At 29.0% G+C, this 17,353-nt stretch overlaps 1 long non-coding RNA gene across 1 annotated transcript in view; it reads right to left on the bottom strand.

The window, feature by feature from the left end:
- LOC111629919 overlaps positions 1-8,210 on the bottom strand; it is a 45,493-nt gene extending 37,283 nt beyond the window's left edge. The window contains exons 1-3 of the long non-coding RNA XR_002757416.1: positions 8,149-8,210; positions 7,338-7,563; positions 3,214-3,263 (exon numbers count right to left, since the gene is read on the bottom strand). This is a non-coding gene — a long non-coding RNA (uncharacterized LOC111629919). The remainder of the gene's footprint in view (positions 1-3,213; positions 3,264-7,337; positions 7,564-8,148) is intronic.
- Positions 8,211-17,353: the final 9,143 nt, after the last annotated feature.

Raw genomic sequence — 17,353 nt, 5'->3', positions numbered from 1 at the left:
AAAATTGATGCCTGGACAGTTGAAAGCATTTCCCAAAGTGAAATAGCTCTAGGATTAAATAGAGCTAAGTCATCAATAAGAAAATTTTTGCAGCAGTAAGGAAGTTCAACAGGAAAATCAAATTCTAGACAAAAAACAAAAGTGACTGCTTGACAATAAAGGATATGGTTTCTTTTGCCAATTTTTCAATTGGAAAAAAAATGTGTGTTTCAAAATCAATTGCTGATTGCATTTTGTTGAAATCTGGAAAAGCTAAATTCAAAAGAGCAAAGAGAAGACCTTATCTTAAATTACAACAAAAAGAGGCAAAGTTTACCTGAGCCAAAAATCATATTGCCAGGAAAAATATTAAACTTTTGGATTTGCCTGCATTAAGTCTCAACATAAATGCAATATAAATTTGTGGGAATCATTGTGAATCACATTTATAAGGATGGTCAACAATTTTCTAATGTTACAGACTTGAAAACTGCAATTCATGATGCTTGGAACATAATTTCTGAAAGAATTGAAAATTTAATTAAATGTATGAAATATTGGGTATTTAATTAATTTGGCAAGTTTATTTGTTACTAATTCTCATTTTTTATATGCATTTCACTTAATTCACTTCAGTTGATAATTTTTTGGACAAGGTAAGATTTTTTTCTGTCAATTTAAAGCAAAATATATGGAAGATACAACTTTGTAGCATTTAATTTGTGTAATAAGCATGATTAAAAACAACTTTGTTTTTCATCTAGATAAGATAACTGACAATATTTTTTAAAATTTCAAAACGTGTTGATAATTATTTGGAATGCATCTTACATACATACATATGTACATACATACATATATACATAGTATAGCATGTTACTCTAAATGTTAGATACAAAAAATGCAAACTTGCTCAGTTTTTAATGTGTTTATTTCAGTTTGAATTTGAGAGTTTTTACTAAGAACTAACTGGTATCATACAAAAAACAGCAAGTTTTATAAAATTTTTTATAAAGCAAGTTTTATAAAATTCAATACTATCTTAATTACATTTATGTTTTGTATTTATGTAATCTGAGCATTATTTCTGTTTGGCAAATGTGTTTATTGTAACATCCTCATTAAATATACACTTCTTGCAATATTACTTAAATTAAGTAATTAATATAAAGAATAAAAATTAATTAAAAAATTTTTCAGCTTTGTCTGCATACCAGAAATATCGTGCATTAGTAGAAGACCATTGGAAGGTAAGAGTTTTGTTTAAATTATTTGTTAGTAGTGTGGTATCAAGTTATTTAAAATATCTTTAGACTGCTTTGATTTGGATATTTATAATACCAGTATTTTAAAAAATACTGGTAATATTTAAAAAATGTAAAATGAATCATTGTTATTGTCTAAATTTTAATCTTTGACAAGTATAATTCATTTTTATTAGTATTTAACACTTGTCAATAATCCATATATACTAATAATTATTACTATTATTACAAATATAATGTGTATTTATAAAAAAAAGTACAATAATTAAATTTAGCTATGTTTTAGTGTTAAAAAATTTTTGCACTATAAATATCTGTATGGTGTAATGATTTTTCAATACATTGGAATCCAATTAATTTGAAATCTTTTATTTGAATGCATGTGTTTTTTTTATTACTTTCATACAGGAATTTAATGTTAATTTGATTTAATGAAAAATAGGTGTATTTTTTTAACTCAAATTGAAAATTCTGCATATAAGTTTTTGCATGTATTTATTGGTATATGCATGTATAATAAGCACCTGTAGAATAACATTGTGTATATTGACTGATAAACACATTATTCTGTATTGTGACATGACACTGATGATGTGTTTATTTGCTGACAAACACATTATCAGTTTCATTTGATCTCAACTGGTCAATGACAAATGTATCAGTCAACTTAGGAAAAATGCTAAGTGTCAGAGTGTTGAAATTGCAAGTTGTGTGAGGAAAAAATGGGCTCCACATGGAAGTATATTGATCAGCCATTTTCTGCAAAACTCAAAGGGAATTCTACAACTATTCTCACTTCCTCAGCTGTTTCTTTACAAATATAAACAAAACACCAAATGCTTGCTGAGCTTATTATTACTTTAATTTCAAACGTTTTCAGCCCAATTCCAATAGGCCATCTTCAAGAACTTATTATTCTACAATCGAATACAACTTTTGAATAAATTTTTTTTTTTTTTCGAATTATTTGAAAAAAAAATTTTTGAATAATTTCGAAATATTTTGAAAATTTATTCAAAAGTTGTATTCGATTGTAGAATAATAAGTTCTTGAAGATGGCCTATTGGAATTGGGCTGAAAACGTTTGAAATTAAAGTAATAATAAGCTCAGCAAGCATTTGGTGTTTTGTTTATATTTGTAAAGAAACAGCTGAGGAAGTGAGAATAGTTGTAGAATTCCCTTTGAGTTTTGCAGAAAATGGCTGATCAATATACTTCCATGTGGAGCCCATTTTTTCCTCACACAACTTGCAATTTCAACACTCTGACACTTAGCATTTTTCCTAAGTTGACTGATACATTTGTCATTGACCAGTTGAGATCAATTGAAACTGATAATGTGTTTGTCAGCAAATAAACACATCATCAGTGTCATGTCACAATACAGAATAATGTGTTTATCAGTCAATATACACAATGTTATTCTACAGGTGCTTATTATACATGCATATACCAATAAATACATGCAAAAACTTATATGCAGAATTTTCAATTTGAGTTAAAAAAATACACCTATTTTTCATTAAATCAAATTAACATTAAATTCCTGTATGAAAGTAATAAAAAAAACACATGCATTCAAATAAAAGATTTCAAATTAATTGGATTCCAATGTATTGAAAAATCATTACACCATACAGATATTTATAGTGCAAAAATTTTTTAACACTAAAACATAGCTAAATTTAATTATTGTACTTTTTTTTATAAATACACATTATATTTGTAATAATAGTAATAATTATTAGTATATATGGATTATTGACAAGTGTTAAATACTAATAAAAATGAATTATACTTGTCAAAGATTAAAATTTAGACAATAACAATGATTCATTTTACATTTTTTAAATATTACCAGTATTTTTTAAAATACTGGTATTATAAATATCCAAATCAAAGCAGTCTAAAGATATTTTAAATAACTTGATACCACACTACTAACAAATAATTTAAACAAAACTCTTACCTTCCAATGGTCTTCTACTAATGCACGATATTTCTGGTATGCAGACAAAGCTGAAAAATTTTTTAATTAATTTTTATTCTTTATATTAATTACTTAATTTAAGTAATATTGCAAGAAGTGTATATTTAATGAGGATGTTACAATAAACACATTTGCCAAACAGAAATAATGCTCAGATTACATAAATACAAAACATAAATGTAATTAAGATAGTATTGAATTTTATAAAACTTGCTTTATAAAAAATTTTATAAAACTTGCTGTTTTTTGTATGATACCAGTTAGTTCTTAGTAAAAACTCTCAAATTCAAACTGAAATAAACACATTAAAAACTGAGCAAGTTTGCATTTTTTGTATCTAACATTTAGAGTAACATGCTATACTATGTATATATGTATGTATGTAAGATGCATTCCAAATAATTATCAACACGTTTTGAAATTTTAAAAAATATTGTCAGTTATCTTATCTAGATGAAAAACAAAGTTGTTTTTAATCATGCTTATTACACAAATTAAATGCTACAAAGTTGTATCTTCCATATATTTTGCTTTAAATTGACAGAAAAAAATCTTACCTTGTCCAAAAAATTATCAACTGAAGTGAATTAAGTGAAATGCATATAAAAAATGAGAATTAGTAACAAATAAACTTGCCAAATTAATTAAATACCCAATATTTCATACATTTAATTAAATTTTCAATTCTTTCAGAAATTATGTTCCAAGCATCATGAATTGCAGTTTTCAAGTCTGTAACATTAGAAAATTGTTGACCATCCTTATAAATGTGATTCACAATGATTCCCACAAATTTATATTGCATTTATGTTGAGACTTAATGCAGGCAAATCCAAAAGTTTAATATTTTTCCTGGCAATATGATTTTTGGCTCAGGTAAACTTTGCCTCTTTTTGTTGTAATTTAAGATAAGGTCTTCTCTTTGCTCTTTTGAATTTAGCTTTTCCAGATTTCAACAAAATGCAATCAGCAATTGATTTTGAAACACACATTTTTTTTCCAATTGAAAAATTGGCAAAAGAAACCATATCCTTTATTGTCAAGCAGTCACTTTTGTTTTTTGTCTAGAATTTGATTTTCCTGTTGAACTTCCTTACTGCTGCAAAAATTTTCTTATTGATGACTTAGCTCTATTTAATCCTAGAGCTATTTCACTTTGGGAAATGCTTTCAACTGTCCAGGCATCAATTTTGTCTTTTTCACAATCACTTAAATCATATTTTTTACCCATAACAACAATTTTCCAATGCTTCAAATGTGTCAAATATTTTCATATGATTATAGAGGAACTATATATATATGTGTGTATATATATATATGATGTGCATATATTTTCCTAGAAAGTATTTTTAACAAACAATTGATAACTTTTTGAAACAGTTTAAGATTTCTTTCTGCTAATTTAAAAAAAAATATGGAAGATAAACTTTGTACCATTTCATTCATTTATTAAACATGATTAAAAACAACATTTTTTAAAATCTAGTTAACATAAAATTTTAACATTTTTAAAAAACTATGTTAATAATTATTTGGGATGCACCTTATGTATGTTATCTGTTGCATTTATACATGAAATAGGTCATGCCATAGAAAATACAAATATTTTTGTATATGACCATCGCATATTTTACAACTGACAAAGGCCTCACAACTGAGTTAAAAAATATTTTTTTTGATATCAGTCAGTCATGATAAATGATAACTAATAAAATTCTGAATATTTATAAAACAATTAGAGATGATATGATATTGAATTCTGCTAATAAAATATGAAACTAATAATTTTCCAACCAATCACTTTTATCCATACTTTCTATAGGTGTTAGTAATAAATGAAAGCCTGAAAGCTCATTGGTTTAGAGAATATTCACCTTGTTCACTAATCAAGACAGTTTTAAGATCTGAGTCCTAGGAAATTGTAATTGTCTAGTTTGCCTAGGTCTGACTCCAGTCCTATTTTTAGGAAAAAATTGAACACACCTTGAATAAATTTATAACAGTATAGAAAAATTACCAAATTGAAAAAATTGTCGTCAAATTGTCAACTGGCTTAAAACATTGCCAAATCTGGAGATAAATCATTAGACCTGGCAACAATAATCATCTGTTGCCCACCTATTGCTACACATCATCCCCTATAAAGATGGCATCCTTCAAAATTAACAAAACTATATGTTATGCAGTCATTGGTGGAAAATCATATGCATAAAGGATGCAGTGAATATCCTCTCTGCACATGATTTTCCACCAATGACACCTTGAACTGGTTTTATCTTGGGGTTATTTTTACATCATGATATGTCATCATCATATTCAAATGTCTGTCATGAAAAAAAAATGCAAGGAATGTACAGGTAGCCCTCGGTTTATGCCGGTTCAATTTATGCCGATTCACAATAACACCGCTGTGCAATTTCCCGTTTTGAGGTGTAATTCCCCGATTTTCCCTATGCTAAACTGATTTTCATTTCAGTGATGACGTATTTACCAAGCCGCAACATTGTACATTCGTTAAAACAAAGATTTTTATTAAATNCTATATGTTATGCAGTCATTGGTGGAAAATCATATGCATAAAGGATGCAGTGAATATCCTCTCTGCACATGATTTTCCACCAATGACACCTTGAACTGGTTTTATCTTGGGGTTATTTTTACATCATGATATGTCATCATCATATTCAAATGTCTGTCATAAAAAAAAAAATGCAAGGAATGTACAGGTAGCCCTCGGTTTATGCCGGTTCAATTTATGCCGATTCACAATAATGCCGCTGTGCAATTTCCCGTTTTGAGGTGTAATTCCCCGATTTTCCCTACGCTAAACTGATTTTCATTTCAGTGATGACGTATTTACCAAGCCGCAACATTGTACATTCGTTAAAACAAAGATTTTTATTAAATATATTTATTTTTTCTGTTTAATATTATTAGGTATTTCATTACCTAACGTTTCAAACGTTTTCAGTCCAATTCCAATTCAAACGTTTTCAGTCCAATTCCAATAGGCCATCTTCAAGAACTTTCATCATATAAACATTTGCATTAAATTAATATTAAAATACTACGTTTAGCTACCCACGAGTCAAGATATTAAACTTAATAGTCCAATAAATGGCTTCCGAATTCATAGCGCCAATTAATGTATCCCATATCAGTTCATTCAGGAAAACACCTTACGACACAATAGCACTTCCGGCGATCACAAATTATCGTTAGTGAGACAAATCTACTTCTCGTTGGCCAGATGATATCTATCTCTCCTTAGCCACCTTGGATTTTGCCGCTCAAACTGACCTTATATATGCGCTACGGCGACCGGTGGTGTTCTTGAAGATGGCCTATTGGAATTGGGCTGAAAACGTTTGAAATTAAAGTAATAATAAGCTCAGCAAGCGTTTGGTGTTTTGTTTATATTTGTAAAGATACGGCTGAGGAAGTGAGAATAGTTGGGTATATTAATTAAAAGCAAAATGTTCTGTCACCGCTGAAACTGAAACTGAAACTAACCTTTTACAAANAAAGAAATCAAAAATGTAAACAATTAAAGATGGATACTTTTTTCCGAAAAATGTAAGAAATTCGAAACTAAAATTTTTAAATAAAAACATTTTACTTTATTTTATGATAAAATACATTTTAAAAATTAAAAATTTATATGTATTTTGTATTATATTGTATTAATAAACAAAATTATTAGCTTATTTTTCACTTATGTAGAACCTAACCCTATACCTCACTGTAAATATGGGTTCGTTTTACACCGATTCGATTTGTGCCGGCTTTTGTAGGAACGGAACTACGGCGTAAACCAAGGGCTACCTATATATTAAAAAAATGAATAACAAATCAGAATATTAGTTTGTAAAATGAACCAGTTTTCCTATATATTGAGAACATTTCAATATGCTGACATATCTGTATTGAATCAGTAATGGTTAAATCTCTAAAACAAAGTAAGTGTTAATAATATTTTCAAAAAAAGTACAAAGCAAAATGTCAAATACATTGCTATTAACTTAATTTTCAGATTTATATTTAAAACTGTACATATCAGTTTAAAATATTAAAACTTTATAATTAACACATTTTAGGTTTACCTTTTGCATATTCTTCTAAAAGTAAATTATAATGACCAAGCTGACAATATATTTTAGGAGAAAATTCCTTTATTTCAATAGTTTCATTTCCTTTATCTCTATTTTGATCAGATATTGCTGACTGAGAATCTCCATTTTTGTCACCTGACTGTTTTTGTGTTAACAGTAATTTCTTTTCTTTCAACTGCTGATGCTGAACAAGAGTCTTTTCTATACATTTCACAGCCTAAAAAATATTATATATTTAGGTTTTTATAAAGAAGAATTAAATAATACTATTGCATTAAATCAATCTGTATGGGGAAAAAAAATAAAAATAACAACACAAAACATATCATAAAAAATAAATTTCAAGTAAATTCTGCTAGTTCAGGAATTCAACTTTTTATTAAATAAAAGAAAATTAGCAGAATTTACTTATTTATTGACTAGTTTCATTACCTTTTATGTTAAGTACAGCTGTCCCTTGATAATCCGACAGGTATGGGACCAAAGGGATGTCGGATTACCAAAAGTGTCCGGATTACCGAAAGTGATTACATATTTGGCATTGTTTTTCTAGCAGTAGCCTACAATATTCCCTACTCCAACTGTTCAAACAGAACTGCTCAAGGAAAACACATGAAATGTGTGTCATCGTGTAAGAATTGGGTGGGAACATTCATGTCGCAACATGCTTCTGTGCAAGTAGATACGTAATGGGGACGGGCACCTTGACGAGAGGTGCGTCGGATTACTGAGCATGTCAGATTACAAAACATCGAACTATCAAGGAACAGCTGTAATTTTAAAATATTAAAGAAAATCTTACCTTTAATACTAAAAGTTTTTTCTTAGCATTTTCAGGAATTCCAAGTTTTAAAAATCCAAATAAACGACTAAAAAAGAAAATAGTAAAATTTGAGGAAAGTATTCTGATTATTATAATAACTATATGTTATAAATTTATTTCAAATTCTCTCCTAAAATGATATTTTTATATAAGTAAAGTTATTTAATATATGTAAGTTATATGATCTTATATGTATCCCCTAGATTTGCAATAAAGGGTATATGTATCTAGCTTATTCTGAATAAGATAAATATTCAGACATAGAAATAGCAACAGCATATGAAATCTTTGCAAAAGAAAATGTAAAAAAAAATCATAATGCTAAGAGCAGAGCATAACTTTCACCTCCCTAACCACTTATTAACCAACTTTAACACTAGAATGTCCAATCTTTCCATTTACAGTAAATTCCACAGAACTATGTATAGCAAAACTGAGAAAAATAATTGTAGTGACATCTGTTTAATGTGGTTAGAATCTTTAAAATGTGCTCTATTGAGTAGTACCAATTTAACTGGTATATGAAACATTGATGTTGTTTGAAACAGACATTTTCAAAATGAGCACAAAATACTTAAAAGCATTGCAAAGCAATGTTTTTAGTTACCCACTAAAAAGGACCAAAACTATCAGTCACAGCAGCTGCAAAATCAATTAAAAAATCAAATTCTTTCATGGAGGAGTGAGTAAGTCAATGTAAGGAGGTTAAAAATGTGGATGACTTGCTAGAGAGAGAATCAAATTGTTTGATGACAAGAAAGTAAGACAAAGTGATCTACCAGCTTTATGAATGATGTCCAAGTTTAACATTTCGCAAAGACCAAGTTTTGTTTTGTAACAAGAGAATAGACATTGGAATAAATACAATTAGATGTCATATACATGAAAAAAGTCTTAAATACCAGTCCACTATACAGAAACTGCTTTTGTCAGAAAAGAATGCTGAAAAACAAGTGACATGGGAAAATAAGGGCCATGATTGGAGTAATGTACTTCATACATGAAGCATCTTTCTGGATATGGAATCCACTTAAAAGAGCCTGGTCAACATCAAGTAACAGAGCTGTTCAGTGTACTGTCAAACATCCAATAAAAGTCCATGTTTGGGGATGCTTCTGTGAATGTAGTTTTGGGACACTACCTCTTTGTTAACAACCTGAATGCAGAAAAAATGTGCAATATTTATAAAACATGTTAATTGAGTTCATGACATAAGTCAGTGGTTGTTACAAAGAATAATGACCCAAAATATCAGAACCATTTGTGATGCAGTTCTGGAAGAAAAATGGCAATGATGAATTGACCAACATGATCCAGATAACAATCCAATCGAAAATGTGTGGTCATATATAAAGCATAAGATTCAAAAAGTCTGCATACAATCTCAAGCAGCTTATGAAAGAAATTTGGCAAATATGGTACTCTACCACAAGAATATGCAGGAAATTTGGTGGAAAGCATGGACAGAAGATGCTAAACAATAACTGACAACAGAGGTGACTTGACTTACTGCTAAGTATTTGTGCAATAGTTTAAAGTCTACTTTAAACTGCAAGAAAATTTTATGATAATTTGTTTATTGTTTAGATGCTACCATACACACTTCTGTGGAACAGACTGCTCCTAGAATGACAGCTATCAATCAAAATGACTATCAAACTTTTTTCTCTTTTACAATATATTTATGATAAATTAAATTTTTTAATACAAAAATTTTAAAAAGTACATAAATAAAAATATATATTTAAATCTTTATATACATGGTAATGTAATTTCAAATAATGTAATAATGGGATTTGACTATATCTGTTTATGTGAAGTCAGCATTAATGTCAAGTTGATTTGTGGTCCTGTGAACAAGGATATGCATTTCAATGTTAACCAGTTTGGTTAATACAGTATATCAGTTAATATATAATACGAAGCATGATGAGATTCCATGAATTCAATAACAATTTATTGAGTCATTTAATACAAAACACACTGGGTCATGTTACTTTGGAGAAGCAGGAAGCAAAGTAGCAATGCACAAGCCACATCATAACCAGGAAAGCATTTTTTAACTTTGACAATGAAACTCTGACAAACATTAATGTTATCATCAAAGTTTTGTAGATATATACACACCAATGATATTCACTCCAACTAAAGAAAAAATTACACTTTCTCTTATAATAAGCACTTCATATGTTGTGACAACTCTGCGCAATTAGTTAAGACACTTGACATGCACAATAGAAACTAGAAGTTAATAGGATTGGGAAATATTCAAATAAAAATCTGTAGTTTTATAAAATAATTATTTTTAATTGCTTAATAATGAAAATAATAAAAACAACTGAATTAAATTACAATATTAAATACTGTAATTAGTTTTTAATTTTAAATTTAAAAACAAATAGTTTCCATTGAAATCCAAGCAAATAAGTTATTTTTAAATTTGTAAGTTTTACATGTATCCAGTAGCTTTAATCATCCAACTCTAACCAATGTCAAAAAATGGGCATTTATTCTTTCTTCAAGCCACTCAATAAAGTATAAAGTGTATGTTTGAAGTACCCCATAAGTTTATTTATTTTTGATATAGCAAAACAAGATAAAACCTAGCAAAATAACTGAGAAAATGTGGTTTTTGACATTTGTGGTAAAGACCATTGATTTTTTGTACAGGTTGTTAAATAGAAATCTTGTTAATAATATGAATTGCCAATTTTTAGTTCCTTCAACTTTGTATTAATGGAGTTTAACTATATATATAATATACCATATTTACTTGCATATAAGACGATCTTGCATATAGGACAAGATGGGACTTTAAAGATCAAAATAAAGAAAATTAGATTTATTAATACAATTCTAATTTTATTTTGTTTAATCACATATAAAATATCAAATGCATGTAAATGCACACATTGTACCGCAAAAATTACTAGCATTTTAAAAACTAAGGAAAAATCTTGTAAAATCGACAACATAATTTGTTCATGTAAAGTTGAACAATCGGGAATCCTTTTTGACAATTCTTAACAGTCAAATCAACTCTATGTCGATTACATGCGAGTTTCTCCGAATTCTGATTTCCGAATAATCATGTTTTCACATGGGAATGAATTAAAACTTATATCGGGCTCCCGTGTGATTTTGGAATTTCAATTCAAAAGCTTTGCTTTTGTAGATTTTCTATGGCAATTATATTATAAATAAATATCTGAAGACAGAGTCCACCCAAAAGGGACCACCATTTATTAACTTTGTGTTCCAGACTACACATTCTTGGTGACTGACCTTTCTTTTTAGGCTACTGGCTGCCAAAAAGCTAAAAAGTCCTTTTAAAAACACAAAAAATATATCCAGTTAGAAATACAAAAATTTTTTAAAAAGAACTGGTGACATACAGACATCTTCATGGTTTCCATCCGTATCTTCTTGGGGGTATTTTGGCTTTTTATCTACAAGGAAATGAGTGCTGGAAAATGTAGATTGTAATAGCTTTGCTTTTCCTATTGCTATTCATCTTTATTCCTAACAATACACAAGAACGATTGAAACAACCGAGATAAAATACTTTTGTTTTTAAATGCCAGAAGGTGAGCATCACATTTACAAAAATTATTGCAAAAACGCAAAAAATCCTTTGCTCGCACATATATGATAACCTAGGTTTTTGAAGCAGTGAAAAATGAATAAAAACCTCGTGTTATAGCAAGTAAATACAGTAATATATTTTCTACATCACTACAATTTTTTAAGTTTTTATTATTAACTTAAAAAAAATTGTAGTGATGTAGAAAATTAAAATCTCAACAAATTTCCAGGCCTGATTTAGGGTGTTAGTATCTTTAAAATTAATTGCTACATTTTTCTTATAAGCTATTGTACACAATTGTGAAGGTCCAAATCCTTTTTGTTTTAGAACAGTATCACCCCTCTAATAAACCTCATGATTAGGTGGAAAGGGAAAAGGGAAAAGATATATTTTCATTAATTTTATGATCACATTTTCAGAGACTTGTTCTCAGAATGTATATCATTCTTTTCCCAGATAAGGAAATATGTTGTACAGTACATATACATCAAAAAGCATCCAGAACATTATTCTGAATTTAATGGCTTATTTGATATGTATTGTGTAAATTTATAATTAGTATTGCTAGGAAACATCAGTTGTTTATCAGCTATAATACTATACTGGTTTGTAGAAAAGCACAGTTTCTGATGAACTTATTCTACACTTCTGACATCAGAGCATTCTTATCAGTTTTTGTCTTTATGAGAGGCTATTTTTCATATCAAAATACCATGTGAAAATCATATGCAATGAAGTTGTGTTGCAATATTTACTAAAATTATCATAAGTAATGCCTTTTTACTAATTTTAATTATGTTTTATTATTGTTTAAGTTTACAGTTTGAAACAATATATTATTTAATGCATTTGAATCAAAATGTTACAGATTTAATAATCTAAATTTCTGATATTTTTACTTAACTAGTCAATAATATTTTAAAAGAACAAATATTTGTAATATTAATATAACATGCTCCAAAACCAATAATCAATGCAAAATAAGGTTAAACAACAAATAACAAACATTTCTGTTGTTTAACCTTACTTTGCACCGGTTATTGGTTTTGGAACGTGTTATATTATAATTATCCCAGTTTGATATGCAGGTATTTATTTGTAATATTATTTCTAATATTATTTAAATTTTATTTGTTGACAATGAAATGCAGTTGAAAATTAGTTTTTCCACTACAAAATAGTAATTCATAAATGTACTTGTATATTTATTTAATTTTAAATGTACATATTTTCCTTCTTGTGACATGTAAAACTGACTAGAGTTTTTAAATATCACAAACAATTATTTTATTCAATATTTAACAACCCATATATTTAAAACACAGCAGTGTACAGGGCTCTGCTTCGAAAAGCTTTTGCCCATTGCAATGTCAAGGACACACTACAAGAAATACAATGTATTAAACACATCACCACAGCTCATGGTTATAGCAGTAAGTTAATAGAAAAGCTAGCTCACAAGATACATGGTAACATAGAAATGGAAATGGTAATACAAGACCTCTAAAACAACAAAGAAAATGCATAGTGGTTAACTCAAACCATATATTGAGCCAAACTTATAAAATCATAGCCAAGAATGTCAAAGCAGATTTAACCTACAAACATAACCCATCAATATATAAACTTCTTACCAATACCAAAGATAAATGTAACAAAGCCAGAAAAGCTGGGGTATACTCGATACCATTAGATGACAATGGGTTTAATATCAATAGGAAGTTAACATACATAGGCTCAACAAATAGATCATTAACAAAAAGGATAACAAAGCTTAAGTACGATACTTATTTTAATTCAAATGCCTTTGAATTGAGTTGAAAATTTAAAAAAATATTAACTTAGATTAAACTTCTGACTTTAAAAATGAAAATTACCTTCTAATGAGTTTAATACCACTCTAGCCCAACATGCAAGTGAGCTGGGTATAACAGCCAAATGGGAAGCAGCTAAAGTTATAACACCAATGTACAACAAAAGCAAACTAAGAACACTAGAAACATTTTATAGAATAGTTTTATTTGCAAAAACAATTTGATTAGTGGCAAGTAGAGCCTTGTGCATGTGCACATGCATGTGCCTGCAGTGCTATAATTGGATTTTTACATGTTCTCTGCATGATATATTTTTGATTCCTCTATTTTGGAAAAAATAAACAAAATACAATACTAATTAATATACAACTCTTAAAACTAGATGGAAAAACAAACAAAATGAAAAAACTAATCATCATGATAACATTTTCAACTGTCTTAATTAGTTAAGTTTAATAAAAATTCCACTTACTTAAGCCTGTAACCAATGTGAAACAGTAAAATTCTAAAGTACAAACATTTTCTGAACACCTTCCGTGGTTACAGGCTTAAGTAAGTGCAATTTTTATTATACAACCCAATGTGCGTGTAGGAGTTATATAGTTAAGTTTAATGGAAGGCCTCACTGTATTGATTATAATGTCTTTAAATTTCAAAACATATCTTTATAAAGCCTACAACACTAAATCTAAGTACTGTTTTATATGTATCAGATAATTTAAAGATGATTAAAAATTGCAGCCTGGCAGTGTGACAATGTCACAATAAATAATTGCTCATTTTTATTTAATTTTTCATGATAATTTTGCATGAATCTCATTATTATTAGATTGTTTCAATTTTTATCTATCTCTTTCTCAGTAATATTAATTATAATAATAAGAACACACCTGAATTCTATTTGCAGAATTTTTTCTTTTTATTTCAACATTTTCAGCCTATTTGAATAGACCATCTTCAGGTTTTCATTCCAAAATGGAATCATTTGTTTAAATTTTATTTTGATTTGAATATTTGAAATGTGTTTAACAACTTTTTGTATATTACATAAATAAACAAAATAAATAAAATCAAAATAAATAAAATATGTCACTAAACGTGCTACATATTAGCAAAAATTAAATAACAAATTTACATGTGTCTAAAATATAATAACTTCCTATAACCTCCAGTTCCTATTTTATGGATTATTAAAACCCATACATTTTTCGATTTTGTATTTCCATGCTGTTGGTAATGCATTTGCATCTTTTGCATTTAGACAGCAGTTCCAATTTTTATTGAATCTTTGATATTGCAATCTCACGCCTTTACTGAATTTGAAAAGAAACATTGCATTTGTGTTCTGTTCTTATGTTTAAAATTTGTGTTCAATTTTTGCCTGATGACAAAGGCTGTGTGTCTTTGAAAGTACTCACAATTTTTAATAAATACACACTTTTAACATCTTTTAGGTGTTATTTCTCTCCCATATAACACAACTAAACAAAATTTGGAGAATTTCATTAATTGCTTTAGAGACATTTGCTTCATAGCTGCTTCCAGTACTAACATGCTTGAGTTCATATATGTGGCAATCAGGACTGTCCTACAATAATGTGTCTCCTTAACTTATGATGGGATTACATTCTGAAAAACACATTGTAAGTCAAAAATATTGCAAATCGAAAATAAAGAGAAATAAATGCAAGGTTTTACATTACATCATGTTGCATATTGTGAGATCCGAAAGGCCCCTGGGTCTAAGTTAATAATTTTATTAATTATGTAAAATAATGTCACCAAATAATACTTCGTTTTTGGTGAGAAAAATACTGTTTTAACGTGAGAAAAACCCAGGTAACAGATGTTACTTCCTTTCACAGAAGAGAACATCCTCTGACTTTCCCTTATCTGGTTAAAAATCCTGCTCAGATGGGAAATGATTACCCCTCATTCATCCCCCTTTCATCCGTTCTCACGAAAGAGTTACTGGCCGATGATTGGTCGAAATTCAGGAGATATAAGGGAAATTAGTCCGAATTCGGGGAGTTCAGCGACGGAGTTCTACGACAGATCCGAAGCGAAAAACTCCACACAGTTTTCCTCCTGATGACCAACGCCCTTAAACGCGTCCAATAGACTAAGTCCCGAGTCTGAACTTAGTAAATATACTTTTATATTTGTGCACATATTGATCTCCCATCGAAGAAGTACATGAACTTATCTACAAGGTGTCCCTTACCTACCGAATAAGAAGACGAACGTCAACTAACCCAGGTTGTATNCCTTACCTACCGAATAAGAAGACGAACGTCAACTAACCCAGGTTGTATGTTTTATAACGTTTTTGTGAGCTCTCTCTCTCGATCGCGCATTCGGTATAATAGAAGTATAGCTATCTCTCGGTTTGCATGTTAATTGTGGAAATTCTTTCTCTCGTTCATTGAGATTTTTGTATGATTTATTTTCTTGTTATATTAAATTTATTATTTCGTTTTTAATTGGGATGTTTCTTTATTCTGTGACAAATCAGATCTCACACGCGTGTTTGTCCGCGGAATTTAATTGACAAACTGGTGTCAGTCCTGACGAGCATCTGAACTTCGCAGTTCGGATCAACTAGCGGTTAAAGCCCTCCTATAAAACTTTTTTTAAGATCGGATCCCTCGATCCGAAACTAAGGAGACAGATTTCGGATAATCTGTGCCGATTAAGTGGTACGAATCATCCAAAAAGGAGTTGTACCCCCGGCTACTCTCACAATATTGTATAGTACATAAGTTTAGGCTATCGTTGATTGTCCCATGAGCAATTGCCGTAACTTTCATGCTTACATATTATCTTAAGTTTCTCATTAAGACACAGCAGGATGTTTTGCAGAGATAATAGGTATACTATAAAACATAAAATATAAGATGGTATATATAATGAAAAAAGTCTCAAAACAGATCATTAATGCATCTGTAGAGCATCTTGAATTCAACTCTAACAGTTTTCCCCACACTTCCACTTCACTCACATTGGCCATTGTATGTGCAAAATATTGTACATTGAAACATCTTAAGTCAAGTAGGGTCTCTATATTCATCATATGATGAAATCATTCAAAATGGTTTATGACACTGATCCAACTTCATCTGATGTTGACATTCAAAATATGACAATGATAAAGAAACGAATATAGAAGTTAATATTTTACCAATATCTGCAGAAACTCTGGCAAACTTAAAAAAAGTTAAAGTTTCCTTCTACATAAGGACTTAATTTTTCTGACATGCTGATCCAAAATTGTTGCTCAAGAATATTCAGTATTGCAAAAATCAACAGCAGAAAAAAAGTATTTTTATTAGTATATTTTTATGTTTTGTTTTCCATGATTTAAATTTTAGTCAAATCACTTAATACATGTGTATGTACTGGTCCAATACTGTATTGAACCAAACTATATATGTAAGTAAATTTTTTACTGCATTAAAGAGAATATATATTTTGTGACAACCCAGATTATAGTGTAATATGTATTTCTTTTTTATTGTAAAATTTGAAAAAGAAAACTTTAATCTAGCTATTCCAGTTAACATGTAATAAGTTTTAAAAGAAAGTATTGTAGTATACATTATTTGTTGTAGCATCTGAGTACAGTTTTGTTACCATTTTTTTGTCACTCAATTTTTGTGGCATTAACTATGTGATGAAAACATAATACAGTAGAACCTCGAAAACTCGACCTAATGTGGACCGAAGGGTGGCAGAGTTTGTGAAAATGCCGAGTTATCGGGAATGGGGTTAAAAAAAATAAGTA

Source organism: Centruroides sculpturatus, unplaced genomic scaffold (genome assembly GCF_000671375.1).
Source record: "Centruroides sculpturatus isolate CEXI.00-Female unplaced genomic scaffold, Cexi_2.0 scaffold529, whole genome shotgun sequence".
Lineage (NCBI taxonomy): Eukaryota > Metazoa > Arthropoda > Arachnida > Scorpiones > Buthidae > Centruroides > Centruroides sculpturatus.
Note: the sequence above shows the minus strand (reverse complement) of the source record. Positions and strands in the feature narration are given on the sequence as shown.